The 27,496-nt window shown below is 44.2% G+C and overlaps 1 long non-coding RNA gene across 1 annotated transcript; it reads left to right on the forward strand.

The window, feature by feature from the left end:
• The first annotated feature begins 7,006 nt into the window (after positions 1-7,006).
• Positions 7,007-24,254, forward strand: LOC134356723 (uncharacterized). Its single transcript, XR_010020412.1, has 3 exons — positions 7,007-7,128; positions 18,314-18,459; positions 23,275-24,254. It is a non-coding gene; the product is annotated as an uncharacterized LOC134356723 (long non-coding RNA).
• Positions 24,255-27,496: the final 3,242 nt, after the last annotated feature.

Raw genomic sequence — 27,496 nt, forward strand, 5'->3', positions numbered from 1 at the left:
GGGCCTATTCTAAAAAGCATTTAGGAGTCCTCATGCAGGATTCCCTAGAAGTTATGTTGCAGGTTAAGATGGAGATACAGAAGGCAAATACAATGCTAGCATTCTTTTGGAGAGGGCTACAATACAAAAGCAAGAATGTAATGCAGCAACTTTGTAAGGCCTTGGTCAGACCGCAACTTGAATATTGCATGCAGTTTTAGGCCCTTTATCTAAGAAAAGATGTGATGGCATTGGAGAGGGTCCAGAGGAGGTTCACAAGAATCATCTCAGGAATTGAAGGGTTAACATATGAGAAGCATTTGATAGCTCTAGACCTATACTTGCTGGAGCATAGAAGAATGAAGGCGATCTCACTGAAACCTATTAAATATTGAAAGGCCTAGATAAAGGTCTAGTACCGAAGGGCACAGCCTCAGAATTGAGAGACATCCACTTAGAACAGGGATGAGGAAAAATTTCTTAAATCAGAGGAATTTATTGCCATAGATGGCTATACAGGCCAAGCTATTGAGTACACTTGAGGTGGAGATTGGTAAGTTGTTGATTAGTCAGGCAATAAAAGGTTATGGGGAGAAGGCAGGAAAATGGAGTTGAGAGGGATAATAAATCAGCCATGTTGGAATGGTGGAGTATTCTCAATAGGGTGAGTGGCCTAGTTCTGCTCTTTCAACTTATGGTCCATATTATAGACCACCAAACAGTCCATAGGATTTAAAGGAGCACACTTGTAGAGAAATTGCAGACTGTTGCAAGAAACATGAGGCTGTGATAGTAGGTGATTTTAAATTTCCACATATTGACTGGGAGTGCATACTGTAAAAAGGCTGGATGGGAAAGAGTTTGCCAGATGTGTTCAGAAAAGTTTCTTTAATCAGCACATAGAAGTCCCAACTAGAGAGAGTACAACACTAGATCTCATATTAGGGAATGAGACAGGGCAAGTGACAGACGTTTGTGTAGGAGAACAGTTTGCATTTAAGTAATTATGGAAAAATGTTTTTCCTCCCCCTCCCTTCTTCTATTCCCCACTCTGGCCTCTTACATCTTCTCACCTATCACTTCCCCCGGTGCCCCTCCTCCTTCCCTTTCTCCTATGGTCCATTCTCCTATCAGATTCCTTCATCTCTAGCTCTTTCACCCGCCTGGCTTCACCTGTTACCTTCTAGCCAGCCTGCTTCCCCTCTTCCCCCCTTCCCACCCACCAACTTTTTATTCTAATATTCTCCCCCTTCCTTTCCAGTCCTGAAGATGGGTTTCAGCTCAAAACATTGACTGTTTGTTCATCTCCATAGATGCTGCCTGACCTGCTGAGTTCCTCCAGTACTTTGTGTGTGTTGCTTTGGATTTCCAGCATGTGCAGAATTTCTTGTGTTTATAATTATGGAAAAGGATAGGTCTGGTCCTCGGGTTGAGTTTCTAAATTGGAGAAAAGACAAATTTGATGGTATCAGAAAGGATCTGGCAAGTGTGGACAGGGACAGGTTGTTTTCTGGCAAAGGTGTACTTGATAAGAGGATGGCCTTCAAAAGTTAAATTCAGGGTTTGTATGTTCTTGGCAGAATAAAAAGCCTATTAACAATTTAAGGGAACTTTGCTTTTAAAAAGATATTGGGGCCTTGGTTAAGAAAAATGATCTGCATAGCCTGTACAGGCAGGTAGGAACAAATGAGAAACTTGAGGAGTATAAGAAATGCAAGAGAACACGTAAAAATGAAATCAAGGAGGACTTAAAGAAGGCATGAGAATGCTCTACCAGACAAGATGAAGGAAAATATTAAGGGCTTCTACAGATATATTAAGAGCAAGAGTATACCATGGGACAAAATTGGTCCTCTGGAAGATCAAACATCAAAGATATGGGAGAGATCTTAAATGATTTTTTTTGCAACTGTACTTACTCGGGAGATGGACACAGAGTTTGTACAAGTGATGCCAAGCAGCAGTGAGGTCATGGACCCCATACAGATTACAGAGGAGGAGGTGTTTGCTGTCTTCAGTCAAATTGGAAACATAGAAACATAGAAAACCTACAGCACAATATAGGCCCTTCGGCCCACAAAATTATGCTGAACATGTCCCTACCTTAGAAATTACTAGGGTTACCCATAGCCCTCTATTTTTCTAAGCTCCATGTACCTATCCAAAAGTCTCTTAAAAGACCCTATCGTATCCGCCTCCACCACCATTGCCGGCAGCCCATTCCACGCACTCACCGCTCTCTGAGTAAAAAAAAACTTTCCCCTGACATCTCCTCTGTACCTACTTCCAAGCACCTTAAACCTGTGCCCTCTTATGGCAGTCATTTCAGCCCTGGGAAAAAGCCTCTGACTATCCTCACGATCAATGCCTCTCATCATCTTATACACCTCTATCAGGTCACCTCTCATCCTCTGTCACTCCAAGGAGAAAAGGCTGAGTTCACTCAACCTATTCTCATAAGGCATGCTCCCCAATCCGGGCAACATCCTTGTAAATCTCCTCAGCACCCTTTCTATGGTTTCCACATCCTTCCTGTAGTGAGGCGACCAGAACTCAGCACAGTACTCCAAGTGGAGTCTGACTAGGGTCCTATATAGCTGTAACGTTACCTCTCGGCTCCTAAATTCAATTCCACGATTGATGAAGGCCAATACACCGTATGCCTTCTTAACCACAGAGTCAACCTGCGCAGCTGCTTTGAGCATCCTATGGACTCGGACCCCAAGATCCCTCTGATCCTCCACATTGCCAAGAGTCTTACCATTAGTACTATATTCTGCCATCAGATTTGACCTACCAAAATGAACCACCCCACACTTATCTGGGTTGAACTCCATCTGCCACTTCTCAGCCCAGTTTTGCATCCTATCAATGTCCCGCTGTAACCTCTGACAGCCCTCCACACTATCCACAACACCCCCAACCTTTGTATCATCAGCAAACTTATGAACCCATCCCTCCGCTTCCTCATCCAGGTCACTTATAAAAATCATGAAGAGTAAGGGTCCCAGAACAGATGCCTGAGGCACACCACTGGTCACCGACCTCCATGTAGAATATGACCCGACTACAACCAGTCTTTGCCTTCTGTGGGCAAACCAGTTCTGGATCCACAAAACAATGTCCCTTGGATCCCATGCCTCCTTACTTTCTCAATAAGCCTTGCATTGGGTACCTTATCAAATGCCTTGCTGAAATCCATATATACTACATCTATGTCTCTACCTTCATCAATGTGTTTAGTCACATCCGCAAAAAATTCAATCAGGCTCGTAAGGCACGATCTGCCCTTGACAAAGCTATGCTGACTATTCCTAATCATATTATACCTCTCCAAATGTTCATAAATCCTGCCTCTCAGGATCTTCTCCATCAACTTACCAACCACTGAAGTAAGACTCACTGGTCTATAATTTCCTGGGCTATCTCTACTCCCTTTCTTGAATAAGGGAACAACATCCGCAACCCTCCAGTCCTCCAGAACCTCTCCCATCCCCATTGATGATGCAAAGATCATTGCCAGATGCTCAGACATCTCCTCCCTCACCTCCCACAAGTTAGTGTGGATAGATCCCCAGGGCCTGACAAGGCATAAAAGTCCTGGGGAAGGCTAGTGCAGAAATTGCAGGGACCCTAGCAGAGATACTTAAAACATCCTTACCTATGGGTGAGGTGCCAAAGGATTGGAGGATAGCTAATGTTGCTCCTTTGTTAAAGAAAGACTATAAGAATAATTCAGGTAATTATTGGCCAGTAAGCATTGGAAAATTATTTAAAGGTATTCTAAGGGACTAGATATATAAGTATTTGGATAGACAGGCACTGATTAGGGATAGTCAGCATAGCTTTGTTCATGGTAGGTCATGTCTAACAAACTTTATAATTTTTCGAGGAAAGTTGATGAAGGCAAAGCAGTGGATGTTGTCTACATGGACTTCAGCAAGGCATTTGTCAACGTTCCAAATGGGAGGTTGGTCAAGAAGGTTCAGTTGGCATTCAACTGATGAGGTGGTAAATTGGATGAAACATAGGCATCGCAACAGAAGCCAGAGGGTGGTAGTAAATGGTTGCCTCCCAAACTGGAGGCCTGTGACGAGTGGTGTACCACAGGGATCAGTGCTGGGTCAGTCCATGATTGTTTGTCATCTGTATCAACAATCTGGATGATAACTGGTAAACTGGATCAGCAAGCTGGTGTAGTGAACAGCGAGGAAGACTATCAAAGCCTGCAGTGGGATCTGGACCAGCTGGAAAAATGGGCTGAAAATGGTGACTGGAATTTATTGCAGGAAAATGTGAGCTGCTGCACCTTGAGAGGACCTACCAGGAGAGGTCTTACACGTTGAGGGGTGGGGCACTGAGGAGTGTGGTAAAACAGGGATCTGAGAACACAGGTCCATAATTCATTGAAAGTGACGTCACAGGTAAATAGAGTCATAAAGAAAGATTTAGGCACATTGGCCTTCATAAATCAGTGTATTGAGTACAGCAATTGGGATGCTATGGTGAAAATGTATAAGATATTGTAAGGCCTAATTTGAAGTATTGTACACAGTTTTGGTCACCTACCTACTGGAAAGCTGCAATTAAGATTGAAAGAGTGCAGAGAAAATTTACAAGGATGTTGCTGGGACTCGAGGCCCTGGGTTATAGGGAAGGTTGAGCAGGTTCCGTCTTTATTCCCTAGAATATAGTAGACTGGGGGGAGATTTGATAGAGGTATACAAAATTATGAGGGGTATTGATAGGGTAAATGCAACCAGGCTTTTTCCACCGAGATTGGGTGAGAATGCTACTTGTGGTCATAGGTCACATGTGAAAGGTGAAATATTTAAGGGTAACATGACAGGGAACTTCTTCACTCAGAGGGTGGTGAGAGTGTGGAACGAGCTGCCAGCACAAGAGGTGGATGTGGGTTTGATTTCAACATTTAAGAGAAACTTGGACAGGTACATGGATGGGAGCAACATGGAAGGCTATAGTCCGGGTAGAGGTCAATGTGACTAGGCAGATTAACGGTTCAGCATGGACTAGATGGGCCGCAGGGCCTGTTTCTGTGCTGTAATGTTCTATGACAACTACGACTATCATACATTGCCCTTTTTAAATGTCTTTTCTATCTCCCATTGTAACTTGTACCCCACATCATGGTTACTGTCTGGAGGCCTGTGTATAACTCCCATCAAGATAATTTTACCCTTGCAGTTTCTTAACACTATCCACAAGGATTCTACATCTTTTCATTCTATGTCACCTCTTTCTAAGGATTTGATTTTAATTTTTACCAGCAAAGCCATCCCACCCTCTTGCCTACCTGTCTGTGCCTTCTATACAATGTGTATCCTTGGATGTTAAGTTCTCAACTCTGATCTTATTTTAGCCATGACTCAGTGATGCCCACAACGTCACACCTGGTAATCGCTTGCTAGAAGATCATCTACCTTATTCCAGATACTGTGTGCTTTTAAAATAATACCTTCAGTCCTGTTTTCATTACCCTTTGGACTTTTCAACCTTGTTACACTTCAACACATCCCACTGACTGCAATCTTGCCCTATCATCTGCCTGTCCTTCCTCACAGTCTCACTACACACCGCCTCTACTTGTACACCAACTGCCCCATCGTCAGCCCTATTTCTCCAGTTCCATTCCCCTGCCAAATTAATCTAAACCCTCCTCAACATCTCTAGCAAACCTATTCGCCATGACGTTAGTCCCCCTCAAGTTCAGGTGTAACCCATCCTTTTTCTACAAGTCATACCTTCCCTAGAAGAGAGTACAGTATAATGATACTGAAACCCTGCCCCCTGCATCACTCTCTCAGTCATGCATTCATCTGCCAATCATCCAATTCTTACCCTCACTGGCACATGGCATAGGCAGCTATCCAGAGATTACTACCCTGGACCTCCTGCTTTTCAGCTTTCTACCTATCTCCCCATGTTCTCTCTTCAGGTCCTCCTCCCTATGTCCCCTATGTCATTATGACCAAATGTACCGTGACTTCTGGCTGTTCATCCTCCCGCTTTAGAACGCTGTGGACCCAAACCGAGGCATCCCTGACCCCCGGCACTTGGGAGACAAAGAACCATCCAGACTTCTTCTTCGCATCCACAGAATTTCCTGTTTGCTTTCTAATTATGGAATCCACTATCACTGGTGCACTCCTCGTCTCCTCTCTGAGCCACAGAGCCAGACTCAGTGCCAGAGACACGGTTGCTACGGATTCCCCCTGCTTGGTCGTTTCCCACCGCCCCCCAACAATATCCAAAGAGGTATGTGTATTATTGAGGGGAACGGCCACAGGGGTACTCTCCACCGGCAGTCTGTACCCTTTCCCTCTCCTGACAGTCAGCAAGTTAGTTACCTCCTCATTCTCCCATATGAGCCAAAGATCAGCCAGCTGCTCTCCAATCTTCTAACATGCTCTCTAAGGAGCTGCAGCTCCGTACACTTCATACAGAGATGGTAGTTATCAGGGAGACTGGAGTTTTCCCAGAGTTCCTACATCTCCCACGTATCACCAGCCTGGGATCCATTCACAAAACATTAGCTATGTACTAACAAACAAAGAAAAACAGAACTTTTCTAGAAACTGCCTTAGAGCCCCAATCTGTTCTCACCAAAGCCAGTTGAGCCAAAGCCTCCCAAGCTAACCCTAGCCCACTCCAACAATGGCCGATCCCACAACGGCTGCTCTGCTTACACTTCTCTTCTTTTTATTGGCCCTTGCTAAGTTACTAAAACCCCAAGCAATCTCCCATTCAGCAGACGAGTCCTGATAGGCTCTGCTTATTTTTTTTTAAACTGGTGCATAAACTTCATAAGTAACTGTCTCAAACTCTCTCTGCAATCTTCCACTTGGCAGTCAAGTCCCACCAGGCCCTGCTCATTTTTTAACACTAAATGACAGCCTGCAGATTGTGCCAACAGCAATTTCAGGAATTTGCTGCTTGACCGATTTGCCATTTAATGACTAACAGTTAAACGCACATGCTAGGAAACAACAGGAATTCTGCAGATGCTGGAAATTCAAGCAACACACATAAAAGTTGCTGGTGAATGCAGCAGGCCAGGCAGCATCTCTAGGAAGAGGTGCAGTCGACGTTTCAGGCCGAGACCCTTCGTCAGGACTAACTGAAGGAAGAGTGAGTAAGGGATTTGAAAGTTGGAGGGGGAGGGGGAGATCCAAAATGATAGGAGAAGACAGGAGGGGGAGGGATGGAGCCAAGAGCTGGACAGGTGATAGGCAAAAGGGATACGAGAGGATCATGGGACAGGAGGTCCAGGAAGAAAGACAAGGTGGGGGGGGGACCCAGAGGATGGGCAAGGGGTATATTCAGAGGGACAGAGGGAGAAAAAGGAGAGTGAGAGAAAGAATGTGTGTATAAAAATAAGTAACAGATGGGGTACGAGGGGGAGGTGGGGCATTAGCGGAAGTTAGAAAAGTCGATGTTCATGCCATCAGGTTGGAGGCTACCCAGAAGGAATATAAGGTGCTAGGAACCAAGACGGTTTGGAGTTCCTAAACACAAAACATCCTGCAAATACTGGAATTTCAGAGCAACGCAGAAAATGCTGGAGGAATTCAGCAGGTCAGGTAGCACCTAGGGAGGGGAATAAACAGTCAAAGTTTCAGGCTAAGAACCTTCATCAGGACTAGCCAATCTAGATGAAGGGTCTCAGCCCAAAACCAGAAAGTAGAGGGATAAACAGGCAACTGGCCGGTTCTGATGAAGAGTCTTGGCCCAAAATGTCAACTGTTTATTCCCTTCCATACATGCTGCTCAATCTATTTGGTGTTCCAACTTTCCATTAGACAGCTCACAGACTTTGCTATTCTTACAAACGTCAGCTTAAAGTTCAAAGTTCAAAGTAAGTTTATTATCAAACTAGGTACAGTGCCTATAAAAAGTATTCAACCCGCTTGGGAGTTTTCATATTTTATTGTTTTACAATATTGAATCACAATGGATTTAATTTGGCTTTTTTGACACTGCTTAACAGAAAAGACTCTTTCATGTCAAAGTGAAAACAAATTTCTACAAATTGGTCTAAATTTATTACAATTATTAAACACAAAATAATCGTTTGCATAATTTCTCACCCCCTTCAAGTCAGTATTTAGTTGTTGCGCCTTTGACAGCAATTGATGCCCTCACCCGCATCTCCTCCATTTCCTGCACTTCTCCTTACCTACCACCCCACCAGCCTCCGGATCCAGCACATTATCCTCCGCAACTTCCACCACCTTCAACAGGACCCCCCCACTAAGCACACCTTTCCTTCTTCATCCCTTTCTGCTTTCCGTAGGGATCGGTCCCTCCGCAACTCCCTTATCCACACATCCATCCCCACGGATCTCCCACCTGGCACTTATCTCTGTAAGCGTAAGTGCTACACCTGTCCATACACCTCCTTTCTTGCCACCATTCAGGGCCCCAAACAGTCCTTCCAGGTGAGTCAACGCTTCACTTGTGAGTCTGTTGGGGTCATCTATTGCATCCGGTGCTCCTGGTGCGGCCTCCTCTACATCGGTGAAACCCAACGCAGATTGGGGGACCGCTTCGTCGAGCACCTCCACTCTGTCCGCCACAACAGACAGGATCTCCCGGTAGCCACCCACTTCAACTCTGCTTCCCATTCCCATTCAGATATGTCCATACATGACCTCCTCTACTGCCATGATGAGGCTAAACTCAGGTTGGAGGAGCAACACCTCATATACCGTCTAGGTAGTCTCCGGCCCCTTGATATGAACATAGAATTCTCCAACTTCCGGTAATTCCCTCCCCCTCCCTTCTCCCATCCCTATTTCACTCTGCCCCCTCCCCCAGCTCCCTATCACATCGCTCATGGTTCCGCCTCCTTCTTCTACTACCCATTGTTTTCAGGGCTATGATGTCCCTGCTTCCCCTCCCCCACCCCTTTGTCTTTCAAATTACTGGTCTTTCAACTGAACATACAAGCATTCTTCAAAACCTTCCCCCTCCTTCTTTGTCCAGCCCTGACGAAGGGTTCCAGCCTGAAACGTTTCCACTGATGCTGCCCGACCTGCTGAGTTCCTCCAGCGTGCTGTGAGTGTAGCAATTATAGGCTTGAGTCTGTGTGGATAGGTCTCCATCAGCTTCGCACTTCTGGACACTCTAATTTTCCCCCACTCCTTTTTATAAAACTGCTCAAGCTCTGTCAGATTGCATGGGGATCATGAGTGAACAGCCCTTTTCAAGTCCAACCACAAATTCTCAATTGGATTGAGGTCTGGACTCTAACTTGACCATTCCAGGACATTAACTTTGTTGTTTTTAAGCAATTCCTGTGTCGCTTTGGCTTTATGCTTGAGGTCATTGTCTTGCTGGAAAGCAAATCTTCTCCCAAGTCGCAGTTCTCTTGCAGACTGCATCAGGTTTTTCTGAAGGATTTCCCTGTATTTTGGGGCATTTTGCTAATTATGTGAGTTCTAAAATCAATTGGCTACACCAGTGATAATTTGATGTGACATAGTAAAGGGGGTGATTACTTATGCAATTAATTATTTTGTGTTTTATATTTGTGTTGGCACGTGGCCAAGTAGTTAATGCAGCGGTCTAGTGATCTGAAGGTCGCTAGTTCGAGCCTCAGCTGAGGCAGCATGTTGTGTCCTTGAGCAAGGCACTTAACCACACATTGCTCTGCGACGACACTTGTGCCAAGCTGTATCTGCCCTCGTGCCCTTCCCCTGGACAACATCGGTGGCATGGAGAGGGGAGACTTGCAGCATGGGCAACTGCCGGTCTTCCATACAACCTTGCTCAGGCCTGCGCCCTGGAAACCTTCCAAGGCACAAATCCATGGTCTCACGGACTAACAGATGCCTATATATTTATAATTAATTTAGCTCACTTTGTAGACATCTGCTTTCCCTTTGACATGAAAGAGACTTGTTCTGTTGACAAATGTCAAAAAAAGCCAAATTAAATCCACTGTGATTCAATGTTGTAAAGCAAAACAACATGAAAGTTTCCAAGGGAGGTGAATATTTTTTTATTGGCACTGTATATGTCATCATATACAACTCTGAGATTCATTTTCTTGTGGGCATACTCAATAAATCCATAGAATAATAACCATAACACAACCAATGAAAGACCGCACCAACTTGGGCATTCAACCAGTGGGCAAAAGACACCAAACAGAGCAAATCAAAAAAGAAAGAATGATAATAAATAAATAAGCAATAATTATCAAGAACATAGTCCTTGAAAGTGAGTCCCCATTACTGTGGGAACAGTTCAGTGATGGGGCAAGTGAAACTGAGTGAGGTTCTCCCCTTTGGTTCAAGAGCCTGATGATTGATAATTGTTCCAGAACCTGGTGGCGTGAGTCCTGAGGCTCCTGTGCCTACTTCCTGATGGCAGCAGTGAGAAGAGTCCTGGGTGGTGGGAGTGCCTGATGATGGATGCCCCTTTCTTGTGACAGCATTTCATGTAGATGTGCTCAAGCGTGGGGAGGGCTTTACCCATGATGGACTGGGCTATATCCACTACTTTGTATAGGGTTTACCATTCAAGGGCATTGGTGTTTCCATACCAGGCTGTGATGCAGCCAGTACACTTCAGTACTCTCCACTACACATCTATAGAAGTTTGTCAAAGTTTTACATGTCATGCTGAATCTTCCCAAACTCTGAATGAAGTAAAGGCTCTGCCATGTTTTCTTTGTAATTGCACTGACATGATTGCCCAGGACAGCTCCTCCGAAATGTTAACACTGAGGAATTTAAAGTGGCTGACCCTCTCCACTTCTGACCCTCTGACGAGAACTGCCTCATGGACCTCTGGTTTCCTTGTCCCGAAATCAATAATCAGCTCCTTGGTCTTGCTGACATTGAGTAAGAGGTTGAGCTTGTAAACCTACCTAGCTGTAATTCCTCTCAGCACCTGGTGATTGAGTAACTGACATTTTGCGATCTTTGCCAATTTCCTAAAGAGCACAAATCTTTACAAACTAACAGGTTGCCCCTGAGTTAACAGTCCATCCTTGTATCTTTGATATTCATAGAGCAATCGAGTCACACAGTATGCAAACAGGCCCGTCAGTCCAATTGATACATCCAAACTAAGCTGCCCACATATCGCCCTCTAAATCGCCCCTATCCACATACATCTAGATGGCTTTTAAATGTCACTGATGTGCTTGCATCAACCACCATTTCTGGCATTTTATTCCAAACTCACAACACCCCTTGGCATGAAGAGGTTGCCCCTGATGTGCCTTTCAAATCTCTCCACTCTGATCTTAAACATATGTTCCTTGATGTTAGCAACCCCTCCCTGAGAAAAGATTAATTGCTTCCACCTGTCTAATCTCCTCCTGATCTCATTTACAGTACCTCTGTCATCACTCCTCAATATCCTACGTGCCAGAGAACAAAGTTCTAATCTATGCAATTTATCCTTGTAACTCAAGCTCCGAAACTTATAGAGTCATAGCAGAGAAACAGTCCCTTCGGTCCATCTAGTCCATTCTAAACTATTATTCTGCCTGGTCCATTTGATCTGCACCCGGACCATAGCTCTGCACACCCCTCCCATCCTTATAACTATCAAAATTTCTGATCAAACCCACATCCACCACTTCTACCCTCATCTATTTCAACACTCACTGTCCTCTGAGTGAAGAAGTTTCCCCTCATGTTTCCTTTAAACCATTTCAGCTTTACCCTTAACCCATGAATTCCAGTTCTATCTCACCCAACCTCAGTGGAAAAAGCTGGGTTGCATTTACCTTATCATAACCTTCTTAATTTTATATACCTCTATCAAATCTCCCCTCATTCTCCTACACGTGAGGGATTAAAGCTCTAGCCTATTCAACCTTTCCCTCATGACCTGGCACACGCCTAGAAATTTTCTCTGCACTCTATCAATCTTGTTGATACCTTTCCTGTCCAAACAAAAGTCTGATAAAACTTTTCCAGTTTACTAACATTTTGGGGTTAACATAATGTGCTGAAAGAGAGTATGCAGACATTGTCCAGTCACACTAACTGAACACAGATACCCAAGTAAAACTCTATCTTTGGAGAACGCTTCACTGAACACCTGCGCTCTGTCTGCCAGAGAAAGCAGGATCTCCAGTAGCCACACATTTTAATTCCACTTCCCATTCCCATTCTGATATATCTATTCATGACCTCCTCTATTGTCACGATGAGGCCACACTCAGGTTGGAGGAACAACACCTTGTATTCTGTCTGGGTAGCCTTCAATCTGACAGCATGAACACTGATTTCTCAAACTTCCAGTAATGCCCCCCCCCCACCTTTACCGTTTCCCATCCCCTTTTTCCCCTTTCACCTTGTTTCTTTGCCTGTCCATCGCCTCCCTCCGGTGCTCCACCCTCTTTTCTTTCTTCCATGGCCTCCTCTCCTCTCCTGTTAGATTCCCCTTTCTCCAGCCCTGATTCTCTTTCACCAATCAACCTCCCAGCTCTTTACATCACCCTGCCCCCTCCCGGTTTCACCCATCACCTTGTGTTTTTCTCTCTCTTCCCCCCCCCACCCCCACCCCTACCTTTTAACTCCATTCCTCGTCTTTTTTTCTCCAGTCCCGCTGAAGGGTCTTGGCCCAAAACGTCCACTGTACTCTTTTCCGTAAATGCCGCCTGGCCTGCTGAGTTCCTCCAGCATTTTGTGTGTGGTACTCTATCTTTGAGAACCTAGTTCATACAACTTCAGTGTTCAAACCTGAGAGTCAAGGCCATCAGACACACCCAGACAAGATAACGATGCTAACAAAAGCTTGTTTACACTTACTTAGTACTGGGCAGTCATTTTACTAGTTCTTAAATATTATTGGCCTTTAACATGTAATTGTTATTGGTTTTTAACATCTGAAATATGTATTATGACTGATACTTAAATATGCAAATAATGAGATTCAAGGATGCGCAAGGCTTCACAGTGGAGAGAGTGGAAAACATCAAGTTCCTTGGGGTGCAGATCTCAGACAATCTCACCTGGTCCAAGAACACCACTGGGATTGTGAAATGGGCCCAGCAGAGATTGCACTTTCTGAGGAAGCTTAAACAAGCATCACTCCCCACTAACATCTTAACTACATTCTACAGAGGCGTGGTTGAGAGTGTGCTGACCTTTTGCATCACAACCTGGTACTCCAGCTGCAGTGCTGTCGACAAAAAAGCCTTGCAGAGGGTGGTTAGGGCAGCAGAGAAGGTTATTGGGATCTCCCTACCTTCTGTCCAAGACCTCTTTCAGAGTTGATGCCTCCAGAAGACACGGTACATCATTAAAGACCCCTCACACCTTCTCCATGAACTGTTTGTTCTTCTGCCATCAGGCAAACGTTACAGGAGCATCAAAACTAAAACCACAAGGTTACTAAACAGCTTCCTCCCACAGGCAGTCAGACTGCTAAATAGCTGCTCCACCTGACTCTGCTTTGGACACTTTTAACTTGCACTGGACACTTATAACTTGATTTTAACTGACATGTGGCTGTTGTGTTTTACTATTTATTGTTATGTTTATTATTTAGTGTTGCGTTTGTTATGTTATGATCGCACTGCTCCTGGGGAACGCTGTCTCATTCTGCCCTGCAGAGCTGATGTACGGTTAGAACGACAATAAAGTTTTTTGAATCTTGAATCTTGAATCTTCTATTGGAACTATGACTGTATAAAAATGGACAATTTTGAACTTTAACTTCAAAACAATTTAGTGAAAGGGGCTGAGCTGTTCTCCTTATGCACAATAAAGTGTGACTGAAGAACGAATGCAAGTCGATTTAATCAGTGACAACATAATCTATCCATGTAACTCAGACCCCCAAGTCCAGGAAACATTCTAGTATATCAATTCTGTATTCTTTCTAGTTCTTTCTAAGTTTTTCCTATAATGGGGTGATCAAAACTGTACACACCACAACAATGTGGCTTCACTAATGTCTTAGTGTGTTAGGTCCACCTCCTACACCTTATAAAGTGGCTACTGAGTGCTGTTGCTGCTGCCCACTCACTTTACGATTCGATGTTTTGTGCTTTCAGAGATGCTGCTCTGCACACCACTGTTGTAACACATTGTTATTTGAGTTACTGTTACCTTCGTGCCAGCTTGAACTAGTCTGGCCATTCTCCTCTGACCTCTCTCATTAAGAGGGTGTTTTTGCTGACATTATTGCTGCTCACAAGATGAGCTTTTCGCACCATTCTCTTTAAACCTAGAGAGTTGCACGTGAAAATTCCAAGAGATCAGCTGTTTCTGAGATACTCAAACCATCCTATTGGACACCAATAATATGTTGTTGTTCGTCCATCGTTGACGTCGATGAGGACCTCGACACTATTATGATGGTGTCGAGACTAGCGTGTGATTTGGATTTAAGTGAGGGAGAGTTGTGCAGTGTCAGCCTCACTCTCTCTTCCCAGTTCCCATCTGGATCCAGTGGCAAGACAGAGTCTAGACGGCTGGAGGTGGGACTAGGCGCAGTGGATGACCAGGACATCTTCTGTGTCTTGCCCTGCTCTACACGTTCCACAACGCTTGCAGAGACCGCCTTCTTGACCGTTGGACCTTCCATTGGTCTCGTCCGCTCAATCCGCCGGCGTCTGTCTTCACATGCTGGGATAGACAACTCCCTATCTCACCGAGGGTTTGAGACCCGTCAGCTACCCTCACCTGGTTTAGCCGGCTTGTCGAAGTCGTTGCCCGGGGTGTGGCCGCTGTCTCATGCAAACAGCTACAGGGAGCCACAGGTGAGAGCTGAGTGCCAGGTGGGGACCAAAGGTGGACTAACCGCCCTGAAAAGGACGCGACATGTTCCCCCACCAGAGGTGCTACCCCTCCCTGACACCCCATATACACCAATAATATAAAGACCAACAGGTACACGGCTGAATTGTTCTGTAGAAACCCTGCACATTTGATCATAAGACAAGGGAGCTTGGTTAGGCCCTTTGGCACATCAAGTCTATGCAAAAGCTATATTGACAACTGCAGTAGAAATGGTTTTGGAAATCAAACAGCCTTCATGTTTATGGTCAGGGAATAGACCCCCAAGATTTAGATTGAGATAGTGGAGACAGTTGCTTGTGGAGTTTTAAGCCCTGGATTTAAAAAGCAAACAAGCCTGTTGGAACATTCTTTGGCGATTAAGATGGTTTGGGTTAATAGGTGCTTGGCAGGGGCCAATAAAAAGAAGGTAGATTTAAGCAGAGCAGCCGTAATGTGAGTGGGACAGAGTTGGAGTGAGGAACAGAGGCTTTGGCTCAAGAGGCTGCAGCAAGGATGAAGCAGAGGCTAGGTTAAGGCTTCTGTCAGGGTACCCTGTCTTTGTCTATTAGCGCCTAGCTACAGTAGTGAGAATGTATCCCAGGTCAATAGTGTCTTCTCATGCAAGATGTGGGGGATTTGGAAACCTCAAGTTTCCTTGATTCTGACATGTGAGAAATGCATCTTAAAGATCACGTTAAGGAATTGGAGCTGGATAACCTTTGGCTGATTCAGGAGAATAAGGAGCTGCAGGGAGGTACATGCCTAAATTGCAGGAGGCAGGTAGCAGGGCGACTGTCAAGACAGGGAAAGGGATTAGTTAGAGAGTGCAGAGCAGCCCTACGGCTGTTCCCTTCAGTAATCAGTATACCACTTTAGATTCTGTTGGGAGGAGGGCAGAACGACATCCCAGGAGAAAGTTGCAGCAACCTGGTCTCTGTGGTTCGGAAGGGGAGTGGGGAGAAAAGGAATGTAGTGGTAATAAGGGATTCAATCGTCAGAGGGGCAAACTGGAGAATCTGTGGTCATGACAGAGGTACTCCGGGATGATATGTTACCTCCCAGTCGCCAGGGTTAGGGACATCGCAGATCAGGGCCACAGCATTCTTAAGGGGGTGAAGAAGCAGCCAGAAGTCAGAGTACGTAATGGTACAAACAATATAGGTGGGAAAAGGGATGAGGTCCTCAAGAGGGAATATAGGGAACTAGGTAGGAAGCTGAAAAGTAGAACCTCAAGGATTGTAATCTCCGGATTGCCGCCAGTGAGGTAAGGGTGATTTGGCAGACGAATGAATGGCTGAAGAATAGGTGTAAGGGGCAGGGTTTCAGATTTATGGATCATTGGGATCTCTTCTGGTGGAGGTATAACCTGTTCAAAAGAGACAGGTCACACCTGAACTTGAGGGGAACCAATAATCTTGTGGGCAGGTTTGCTAGAGCAGTTGGGAAGGGTTTAAACTAGTTTGGCAGTGGAGGAGTGCAATCCAGAGTGATGGGGCAGAGGAGGGGACAGCTGGTGCAAAAGTAGATCCAGCATGTCAAGACTGTGAGGAAGGAAATGCAGTGGAAAGGGCATATTTGCAAAATGTTTAGATGGGGCAAAATTTGTCCAGGCAGGATTCCTGACACCGATACAACAAAAAGAGTTCATTGTGATTCCCCTTGGTGTATGCGAAAATAAAATGGAAATTTACAAGACAAAATGGTGTTAGGATGAAGTGAGATTGTTTTGTGAAAGTTCACGAAACCGGTCCACAGCAATGTTTTGAGAACGTCAAGGAAGTACAAGTCTGAAGCCATAATAGTGGAAAATAGTGAAAAACATGTTTGTCTGAGCTTGAGGCTGTAAGAGATAAGTGGTACTGCTGGTATCACCAAGGGAGTTATAAGCACTAGTGGAAGGGGGTTTGAAGCTTATAAGAAATGGCAATTCCTTTGAGAGTAACAGTGAGTGAGAGAGAAGGAAAGGAGAGAGCTGTGCCTTAGGCTAGGTCACAATCAGCACTAGTGCTAAGAGTTGGAGAAGATAGGGACAAGTATGTCATGGGAGTTAGAGTATCTTGATTCTGTTAGAAAGGGGGGGGAGGCTGGATGAAGTTTGCCAACATTCTGCAGATGAGCTTGTTTAGTGGATAATCAAAGTATTACTTTGATTTCTGTACTACTACTGTAGACATTTTTTTTCTGTATTGCATTTGTGCTAGTTCTAATGTGTTTTCTTGTGGTTTAACACATGTGAACTGCCTCCCTTTGTCTGCAAATGTCCTGATAGAAATGTTTAAATAATTTTCGGTATACAATTGGCATAGTTGGCAGGATTCAGCAGAATAGGTGCTATATTTTGCAAACAACAGGACATTTCGGAGGATGAGACTGAGATTAAGATACCAGGATGGATGGAGAACACCCTACGGCGTTGTGGCAGTGGCCAACGTGTTGTCCACGCTTTGCCCTCCCATGAGCTGAAAGGCACCAGTGGAACCTGTGTTTTCTGAAGGAGGAGGATGAGTTTCAGGAGTTTCCAGCAGAAGGCTGTGCAGGTTCAGATGAGGATGCCAAGATATTGAATCGATCACGTACATTAACAAGATTAATGATGGGGAAACGAGAATCAGAGTTTTGAAGTCAGAGGAGGGGATGGGAAACATTAGAAATAAAGCAGGCAGTAACCCTCGGCTAACTCGCAGGGAGGTGTTTCAAGTCCTGTTAAAGGAAATAGTGGATAAAGCAAAGGTTGATGGTATGCCCAGGGGAGCCATGTATGCCTTATGGGAACATCATTGTGATAATAAGAAGGCTGAGCCTAGACCCTCACTTGGACGAAGAATCAACTCCTGGGTTTAAGTGGAGAGGCTGATTGAGAGAATGATGGACCTCAGGGGCATAAGGATTGATCCAGAATGGCCCAGATTCCCCCAACCTCTCTGATAGGGGTGGGGTCAGTCAAGATAATGAAGCCTTACATGACTGTAACTTTGTGGTGGGGAAGTGGGAACAAACAAAAGGTTAATGCTTTGGTGGACCCAGATCCCAACTAACACCAGGGGCCCCTGGTGCAAGTAGAGGGTTTAGGGGCAAATATAATGAAAGCACGGGAAATAAGAGTATCGATTGGCTATTGGGGAAAGGCCGCCAATGAAAGCCCAAGTACTGATAGCCATGTTACCTGAAAATATAATTGGAATGAATGTGCTGCAGTGACAGACAGTGCAGACTAAATTGGTGAAGTTCATATTTAGAATTTTCAAAGCAACTGTTTTAATGGGAGCCTCTTACAATACTGTCACCAAGAGCTGTGGTTTGTGAAGCAGTACTGAGCACTGGGAGCACATTCAGAGATCTCTGACACTATGGCATGCTACCTCAGAGTATAACAGTGTTGTCTGAGCAGCAAAAAAAGTAAATTAGATGGCAACTGGAGGATGACAGTTGATTATTGTCAGTTAAGTGTGTCCCTTCATAACTGCTGCACAGTGACCTTAGTGGAAAGAATATCAGAGGATAGAAATGGTACGCTGTAATAGATATGGCCAATGCATTTTTTTCCTTTCCCCTGTCACCAGAGTCACAGGATCGATTTGCTTTCACATGGGAAGGCAGACAGTACACTGTTACCAGATTGCGTCAGGGGCATGTGCATAGCCCTACCTTGTGTCATGGATTGATAGCACAAGACCTCAAGGCATGAACTCTCTCACCTGATATACAGGTAAGCCCGCTATATCAATGACATAATGCTAAGAGGATACACAGAGGAGGGGTAGTTGAAGCCCTGGACACACTGGTAAGACACATGAATGACCGATTGTGGGTGCTGAAGAGCCAGACAGTACACTTCCTGGGTATCCAGTGTGTCTCAGGACACCAAGTAATCCTGGACAAAGTACAGAGTAAGATAACTGAATGGCTACTCCCACCAATAAGCAAGACCCAAAGGTTTGGGGACTATTGCAGGTGGCACATAGCACACCTAACTGTTTTGTTCCAACCATAATATAAAGTAACTAGGAAGAAAGCAACTTTTAAGTGAGGTGGAGAGCGATAACACTTGTTCCAGGCCGCTGAGGAAGCAGTGGCTCAGGCCCTGCCTCTGTCTCCTCGCTTACCCAGATTGCCCGTTGAGCTACAGGTACATCAGGACACCACTGTATGCAGTTTATGGCAAAGACAGAGGGGGGTGAACACTCCCCTAGCATTCTGGTCCCACACCATGCCAAGTGTAGCTGAACAATACACATCCTTTGAAAGACAACTGCTAGCCTGCTACTGGCTGTTGGTGGAGATGGAAGCCTCCACCGATGGGAGCCAAATCATTTTGAGACCCGACCTCCCTATCATGATGTGGGTGCTCTCAGAAGCTCCGTTAACAAGATGGGGACACCACAGCAAGCTTCTACTGTGAAGTGGAAGTGATGCATTGCAGAATGGGTGAATAAGGTCTTGAGGGAGTCAGCAAGTGTAGCCCACATGCCTGTGGATAAAAACTGTAGAAAACCACCAGCCTTCCCTCTCCTGTTGCATGGGGTGTACCATACGAGCAGTTGTCTGAAGCAAACACCAGGCTCGGTTTACAGATGGCTCCAGTCGCTGACAAACCAGTGTCCGGGGGCAGACAGCAGCTGCATTGGACCCAGTCACAGAACCACTTGCAGCAGCAAGGAGCGTGTGGCTCCAACCACACTGAACTGCTGCTGGAAATCTGAGCAACACACACAAAATGCTGGAGGAACTCAGCAGGCCAGGCAGCATCTATGGAAAAAAGCACAATCGATGTTTCGGGCTGAGACCCTTTGACAGGACATCAGAAGGACCTCGGACCGAAACGTCAACTGTACTTTTTTCCATAGATGCCGCCTGGCCTGCTCAGTTCCCCCAGCATTTTGTGTGTGTTAAATCGAATGAAAATCACTACTTTCCATGTAAAGATACTTCTCTATCCACCACCTTTAATAATGAGGTGGACCAGTTAGATCAGTTATGCCAGATCAACACCCCTAAATTCCATACGAAGGGACAATGGGCACGTCATATAGCTGGTCATTTGGGGGTACATGGTATGACTGAATGGGCTAAACGAGGTATATCATAAGATCATAAGATATAGGAGCAGAATTAGGGCACTTTGCCCATCGAGTCTGCTCTGCCATTTCATCATTCCCTCTCAGCCCCAATCTTTTCCCTTCTCCCTGTATCCCTTCATACCCTGACTAACCAAGAATCTACCAGCCTCTGCCTTAACTATACCCAATGGCTTGGTCTCCACAGCTGCCCGGGCAACGAATTCCACAGATTCACCACCCTCTGGCTAAAGAAGTTCCACCTTATCTCCGTTCTAAATAGGCATCCCACTATTCTGAGGCTGTGTCCTCTGGTCTTAAAACTCCCCCACCATTGGAAACAACCTCTCCACATCCACTCTATGGAAACCTTTCAACGTTCAATAGGTTTCAATGAGATCACCCCCTCATGAGTACAGGCCCAGAGCCATCGAACACTCCTTTCCAACCCTTGGAATAATTTTTGTGAATATCCTGTGAACCCTCGCCAATATCAGCTCATCCTTTTGCAGATAAGGGGCTAAAGCTGCTCACAATACTCTAAGTGAGGCCTCACCGGTGTGTTATAAAGCCTTAACAGTACATCCTTACATTTATGTATCGTACTAGTCCTCTCAAAAACAATGCTAACAAGGCATCTGCCTTCTGATGAATGTCCCTTTACACCTCAGATTTATAATTTTCTCCCCATTTAGAAAATAGTCTACATTTTTTTTTCTTCTACCAAAGTGCATGACCATACGTATCAAGCAGTAGTGAATGAAGGCAACTGGACTTGCTGTGTTGTCTAAAAGACATTTCGTCACTCATCCGAGAGGCTTCTTCAGTTCTGATCCATGGTGGGTAGTTTTCCTGCTTATAAACCCTGAGAGTTGTTTAAGGGATAGCAATCACGTGAGGGTCGTTAGGAGTCATAGAGGTAATGAGAGGGACATTAGTCTTACCTTTGCATGAACGGAGGTGTGAACTGTAGTGGAGGTGCAGGGGTAGAGATGTTAGGACCGCATTGTAAGTAGCTGATAGGTGGTGTCGTACCCCACTCTCTCTGTTCAGGGATGGGTTTTCCAGTTTGACAAAGATGGCTACTTTAACCCCTCTTTCAAACCACCGGTCCTCCTGTCCAAAATGCGCACATTGTGTCAAAGGAGTGTCCCTTATACTTTAGGTGTAGATATACAGCTGATTCTTGACCTGAGGTGTCAGCCCTCCTATGCTGGGCCATCTGTTTGTGAAGTAGTTGTTTTGTCTCGCCGATATACAGATCTGTGCAGTTCTTATTACACTAGATAGCATATACAACATAGCTCTGTTTATGGTGGTTTGAAGGAGGAGTTAAAGACGCTATTTTTGTTAAACTGGAAAACCCATCCCTGAACGGAGGGGTTGGGGTAAATTATCACCTATCAGCTACTTACAATGTGGCCCTAACATCTCTTCCCCAACGTCTTCACAATAGTTTACACCTTCATTCATGCAAAGATAAGACTAATGACCCTTTCATTACCTCTATGACTCTTAATGACCCAGCTATCCCTTAAACAACTCTCAGGGTTTATAAGCTGGAAAACTACCCACCATGGATCAGAACTGAAGGAGCTTCTCGGATGAGTGGGAAAAGGTCTTCTAGACAACTCAGCAAGTCCAGTTTCCTTGATTTGCTACTGCTTGATATACAATGACCTGGATGACTGAGAACCTTCATTGACATATTGCATGACCATACATTTCCCGACACTGAATTCCACCTGCCATTTCTTTGCCCATTCTCCTAATTTAAGTCCTTCTGTAGCCTTTCTGCTTCCTCAAAACTTCCCACCTCTCCTCCTAGCGTCACATAGTCCACAAACTTGGCCACAAAGCCATCAATTCCATCATTCTAAATCATTGACATAAGGTGTAAAAAGAAGTGGTCCCAACACAGACCCCTGTGGAGTCACTGGCAACCAACCAGAAAAGGCTCCCTTTATTCCCACTCTGCATTCTGCCTATCAGTCAATTCTCTATCCATGTTAGTATTTTACCTGTAATACCATGGGCTGTTAACTTGTTAAGCAGCCTCATGTGTGGTACCTTGTCAAAGGCCTTCTGAAAATCCAAGTACACAACATCCACCACTTCTCCTTTGTCTAACCTGCTTGTTATTTCTTCAAAGAATTCCAACAGATTTTTCCTTAAGGAAACCGTAATGACTATGGCCTATTTTATCATGTGCCTGCAAGTACCCCGAAATCACACCCTTAACAATCAACTCCAACATCTTCCCAACCACTGAGGTCAGACCTATAATTGCCTTTTTTTTTGCCTCTCTCACTTCTTGAAGAATGGAGCGACATTTGCAATTTTCCAGTCCTCCAAAATAATGCCAGAATCCAATGATTCTTGACTACCTGTGGACATGATTAAAGAAGTAGTTAATTATCAGCAGCTTAAAAGAACAGCACTCCCTGAGAAGTTGCCTGCCCATATTAAAAGGTATGGCAGACTGATTACATTGGACTCCTGCCATAGCAGTAACAATTTAAATATTTGCTTACCTATTCCAGTCTGTCAATGGCAATTCCTTGTACAAAATCTGACCAGGATCATACACTGAAGGGATTACAAAAGTTAACTAGTTATTATGGGGACCCTCAAATATATTGGTCTCATTTGTCGGGACAAACTGTGAAAGACTGGGTTGCCAATAAAGGCATCTAATCACAAACAAGAGAAAATCTGCAGATGCTGGAAATCCCAGCAACACACACAAAATGCAGGAGGAACTCAGCAGGCCAGGCAGCATCTATGGAAAAGAGTACAGTCAACGTTTTGGGCTGAGACCCTTCGCCAGGACCAATAAAGGCATTTATTGAGTGTATCACATAGCCTATCACCCCAAAGCATCAGGGCTGAACAAAAGAAAAATAGACTTTTAAAACAATAGATTTATTTACTGAAACCAATTCACACCTTACAGGTGTGGATGACTGTACTACTCCAAACCTTGAACAAGCTGAATACCAATGACCAGGGTGATCAAGGGTACTCCAGAAACAGAGGATAAGGGGTTCTGAAGAAAGGGTTCCCATGGTAGGAGGAAAGGTATGAATGCATATTCCAAATTTTCCATTTTGCAAGGGGGAGATTGCAGCAAATGGAGATGGTAACAATTATTGGACAAGTTCCATCTCTGGGTAAGACCAAAGGAAACAAGGATAAGACTATCTGGTGTGTTTAAACAGGGAGAAATTGACCAAGGGAAAATGATTTAAATCTTTGTAAGCCTCCAAGAGGATCACGACCTTGTCAAGGTTTGGAGGCTTTGACTCTTGGTAGGGTCACCCTTGCCAAACATGTCAAAGGGTAGAGGTCAGACTATGAGTGGTCCACTGGTCCTCCAGGTTTGGGGGTTCAGCTCAGGGCTAAAAGGCAGTAAGTAAGTAAATCTTTGTAAGACTGATAATAACAGATACTTTGTTTTCTCCCAGGTGAAATAACAGCTCTGGAATTAATTTTGTCAATGGCATGGACCTTCCCCTGAGTAGAGGTCACGATCTGGACGTGTGGGAAGAATGTACAATGGCCATCTGTAGAAGAAGATGTCCTCTGATACAACACATTTCTGTGAAATGTAACCATGATTAATTGTGATCAGCTTTGCATTATTCAAAGTATGGAACTGGGGACTGAATAGAGGGCATGAATTAATTATAGTGGTGGTTGTTTATAGTGAAGATTATTTTAGCTTGTTGCTTATACAGAATTCACATTATAAGCCCACTACTTAAGTAATTATAATAATTCTAGTTAACTTTTATTTACTATAATTTTTGTATAATATACCAATGAGGAATTAAGAGGAGTGTAAGTAAAGAGTTAATTGTGATTTGGCCCTTGGTATATGCTAAAATAAAATGGAAGTTTATAAGACAAAATGGTGTTAGCTTAGAGTGGGATTGTTTTGAGAAAGTACAAGAGAACCAGTCCACACACAGAAATGTTTTGAGAATGTCAAGTAAGTACAAGTCTGCAGCCATAATAATGGAAAATGGTAAAAATCATGTTTGTCTGGGCTGGTGGTTGTAGGGGATAAGGGGTACAGCCGGTACCACCAAGGGATGGAAAAGTACTAGTGGAAGGGGTTTGAGTATAAAAAGGGTAACTCCTTTGAGAGTGACAGTGAATGAGAGAGAGGGAGAAGGAAGAGTTTTGCCTTGGGCTAGGTCATGACTGGTGCTAGTGCCAAAATTTGGAGATGATGGGGGCACGTATGTCCAGAGAGTTAGAGTATGTCAGTTCAGAGTGAGAGAGCATGAAAGAGAGAAAAAAAGGCTGCATGAACTTTGTCAGCATTCTGCAGATGAGCTTGTTTAGTGGTTAGGTATTAGTTTGATTTCTGCACTGCTACTACTGTAGACATTTGTTTTTCCTTTCTATGTTGCATTTGTGCTGGTTCTAATAAAGTGCTTTCTTGTGGTTTAACACAGGTGCAGTGCCTCACTTTGTTTGCAAATGCACTGAGCTGAATCAGAAAAGAACACAACGAATTTTAAAGTACTTTTACCATAGCCTTGGACAGGGATAGAAGTAGATGATATGGGAAAGCATCTATTTGGGGAGGGCAAACTATGCTGCTGTTAGGCAGGAACTTGAGAGCCTAAATTAGAACAAATGTACTGAGTGAAATCCACAATTAAAATGTAAACAAGTAAACAATGAGGTCTTGTAGGCCTGTGTTTAATCAGCATAAAACAATGGATTATGTTAAATGGCCTGCATCAAACTAGACAAAACTGACTAAACTATTTATACCATTGTGACTGAGTCCAAGGAAGCTTGCAGATCAGACCAATTTTGTCATCTAGCACATCAAACACAGTCGCAGGCATAGTTGATCAATCAATAGTTGGGATATTTGTGTATTCAGAAAGTCAGCCCTCACAGCATTAATTTTGGGTGTCTGGAATCTCTGTCCACAGAAGCTTTTAGACCAACGTGTGGACAATAAACCCAAGACCATCAGAAGACTTGTGAGTCTCACATCAGTGGTGGGAAAACTATTGGAGAGGATTCTAAGAGACAGAATTTACAAGCAATTGGAGAAGCATAGTCTGATAGGGATCATCAACATAGCTCATCATTGGACAGATCATGGCTCAAGAGCCTGATTGAACTCTTTGAGGAAGTGATAAAACAAATTGATGAAACCAGAGCAGTAGATGTGGTGCATAAGGTTCATTCAGAAATCCAGGAACGACTCGATGGGCCAAATGGACCATTTCTGCTTCTATAGCTGATGGAAACTTGGTTGAGTGGATTCAGAATTGGCTTTCCCACAGAAAGTAAATGAAGCATATTCTGCCTGGAGGTCAACGACCAATGATGTTCCACAAGAATCTGTTCTGGGACTTGTGCTCGAGGATTTTTATAAACGACTTGGATGAGGAAATTGAAGAGTTCATTAGTAAGTTAACAGATGACACAAGGGTCGCTGGTGTTCTGGATAGTGTAGAAGGGTGACGTAGGTGAAAGGTATGGACATGGCCTTCTTCCCCACGGAGGAGAGCCTAAAACTAGAGGGCATAGTTTTAAGGTGAGGGGGGTAAGAATTAAAAGGGTTCTGAAGGGAAACATTTTCACAGAGGGTGGTAGGTATATGGAATGAGCTGTCACAGAAGGTGATGGAGGCAGGGAAATTACAATGTTTAAAGACATTTAGAAGATAGGTAGATGGATAGGAAAGGTTTAGAAGGATATGGGCCAAATGTAGGGAAATGGTATTAACTCAAATAGAAGTTGCAGAACCTGGGCCTCTGTATCTCCCTCTTCAACTGGACCCTCGCCTTCCTAACTGGATGACCACAATCTGTGTGGCATGGTGATAACATATCCTCCTCGCTGATGATCAACACTGGCACATCTCAGGGGTGTGTGCTTAACCCACTGCTCTACTCTCTATATACACATAACTGTATGGCTAGGCATAGCTCAAATACCATCTATAAATTTGCTGACGATACAACCATTGTTGGTAGAATCTCAGGTGGTGACGATATGGTGTACAGAAGTGAGATATGCCAACTAGTGGAATGGTGCCACAGCAACAACCTGGCACTCAACATCAATAAGACGAAAGAGCTGATTGTGGACTTCAGGAGGGGTAAGACGAAGGAACACATACCAATCCTCATAGAGGGATCAGAAGTAGAAGTAGAGACAGTTCCTGGGTGTCAAGCTCTCTGAGGATCTAACCTGGTCTCAACATATCAATGTAGTTATAAAGAAGGCAAGACAGACTATACTTCATTAGGAGTATGAAGAGATTTGGCACGTCAGCAAATACACTCAAAAACTTCTATAGATGTACTGTGGAGAGCATTCTGACAGGCTGCATCACTGTCTGGTATGGAGGGGCTACTGCACAGGACCGAAAGAAGCTGCAGAGGGTTGTAAGTCTAGTCAGCTCCATCTTGGGCACTAGCCTACAAAGTACCCAGGACATTTTCCCAGGGAGTGGTGTCTCAGAAGGGCAGCATCCATTATTAAGGACCTTCAGCACCCAGGGCATGCCCTTTTCTCACTGTTACCATCAGGTAGGAGATACAGAAGCCTGAAGACACACACTCAGCGATTCAGGAACAGCTTCTTCCCCTCCGCCATCCGATTCCCAAATGGACATTGAACCGTTGGAAACTACCTCACTTTTTTTTTAATATACAGCATTCCTGTTTTTGCATGTTTCTTAATCTATTCAATATCCACATACTGTATTTTATTTATTTATTTATTTATTTATTTATCTTTTCTATATTATGTATTGCATTGAACCGCTGCTGCTAAGTTAACAAATTTCACATCACATGCTGGTGATAATAAACCTGATTCTGATTCTGACAACTTGGTCAGCATGGGTGATTTAGGCTAAATAATTCCCATGCTGTGTAACTCCATGACTCTAGGATACTTCAATTTTGTGTACTACCCAAGAGGCTGTGAAGCATTATCATCAGTATGCTCAGCATGGAGATAAGTAAGTTTAGTGCTGGAAAGTAGCACTGAAGTAAAAGTTCAGCTGTGATTCTGAATGGCTGATTTTTTTTCCTGCTTCTATTTCTTCTGTTCCTGCTTCCAATACACTGCCCTCCTACTTCACAGGTAAGCACACAGACTCAGCTATTGAATAACATTAATCTCAACCATCATCTTTTCCCCAGTTTACCATAAACAAAAATAACCAATGAAATCGTTCCAAAGAGCCTGAAACTTACATGATAAGTCTTGATTTCCAACTATTGGTGCCTCAGAAGGGTTGGGAACTCCTCACAGAAAACTGCTAATGTGGTTTAAATAAGAGCACAGTTTGCAGTTCAGTAATCCAAGGTGTAGAATCTTCAAGCATGACAGGGAGAGAACAGAGATGTAGAAGTTGGCATGCATTATTAATTAAGGATTCTGCTACTGCATGATTATGGGAGTGTATCCTGAAAGCTTTTTCTAATGTGGGGATAGAGCTTAATAACAAAAAGGGGAGGCTATAATTTTGCCGGATTTGTTTCAAACAGTGAGATATATAGCAGGTATGTAAATCACAGAGCAGTAAAATACTGTAATAGGGTTATCATAGTAGGGGACTTCAACTTGCCCAATATTAACTGGAATTATCTAAATATGAGAGGTGGGTTTTCAAAGTGCATTGAGGAGAACATGTTT

Source organism: Mobula hypostoma, chromosome 15 (assembly GCF_963921235.1).
Source record: "Mobula hypostoma chromosome 15, sMobHyp1.1, whole genome shotgun sequence".
In the NCBI taxonomy this organism is placed as follows: domain Eukaryota; kingdom Metazoa; phylum Chordata; class Chondrichthyes; order Myliobatiformes; family Myliobatidae; genus Mobula; species Mobula hypostoma.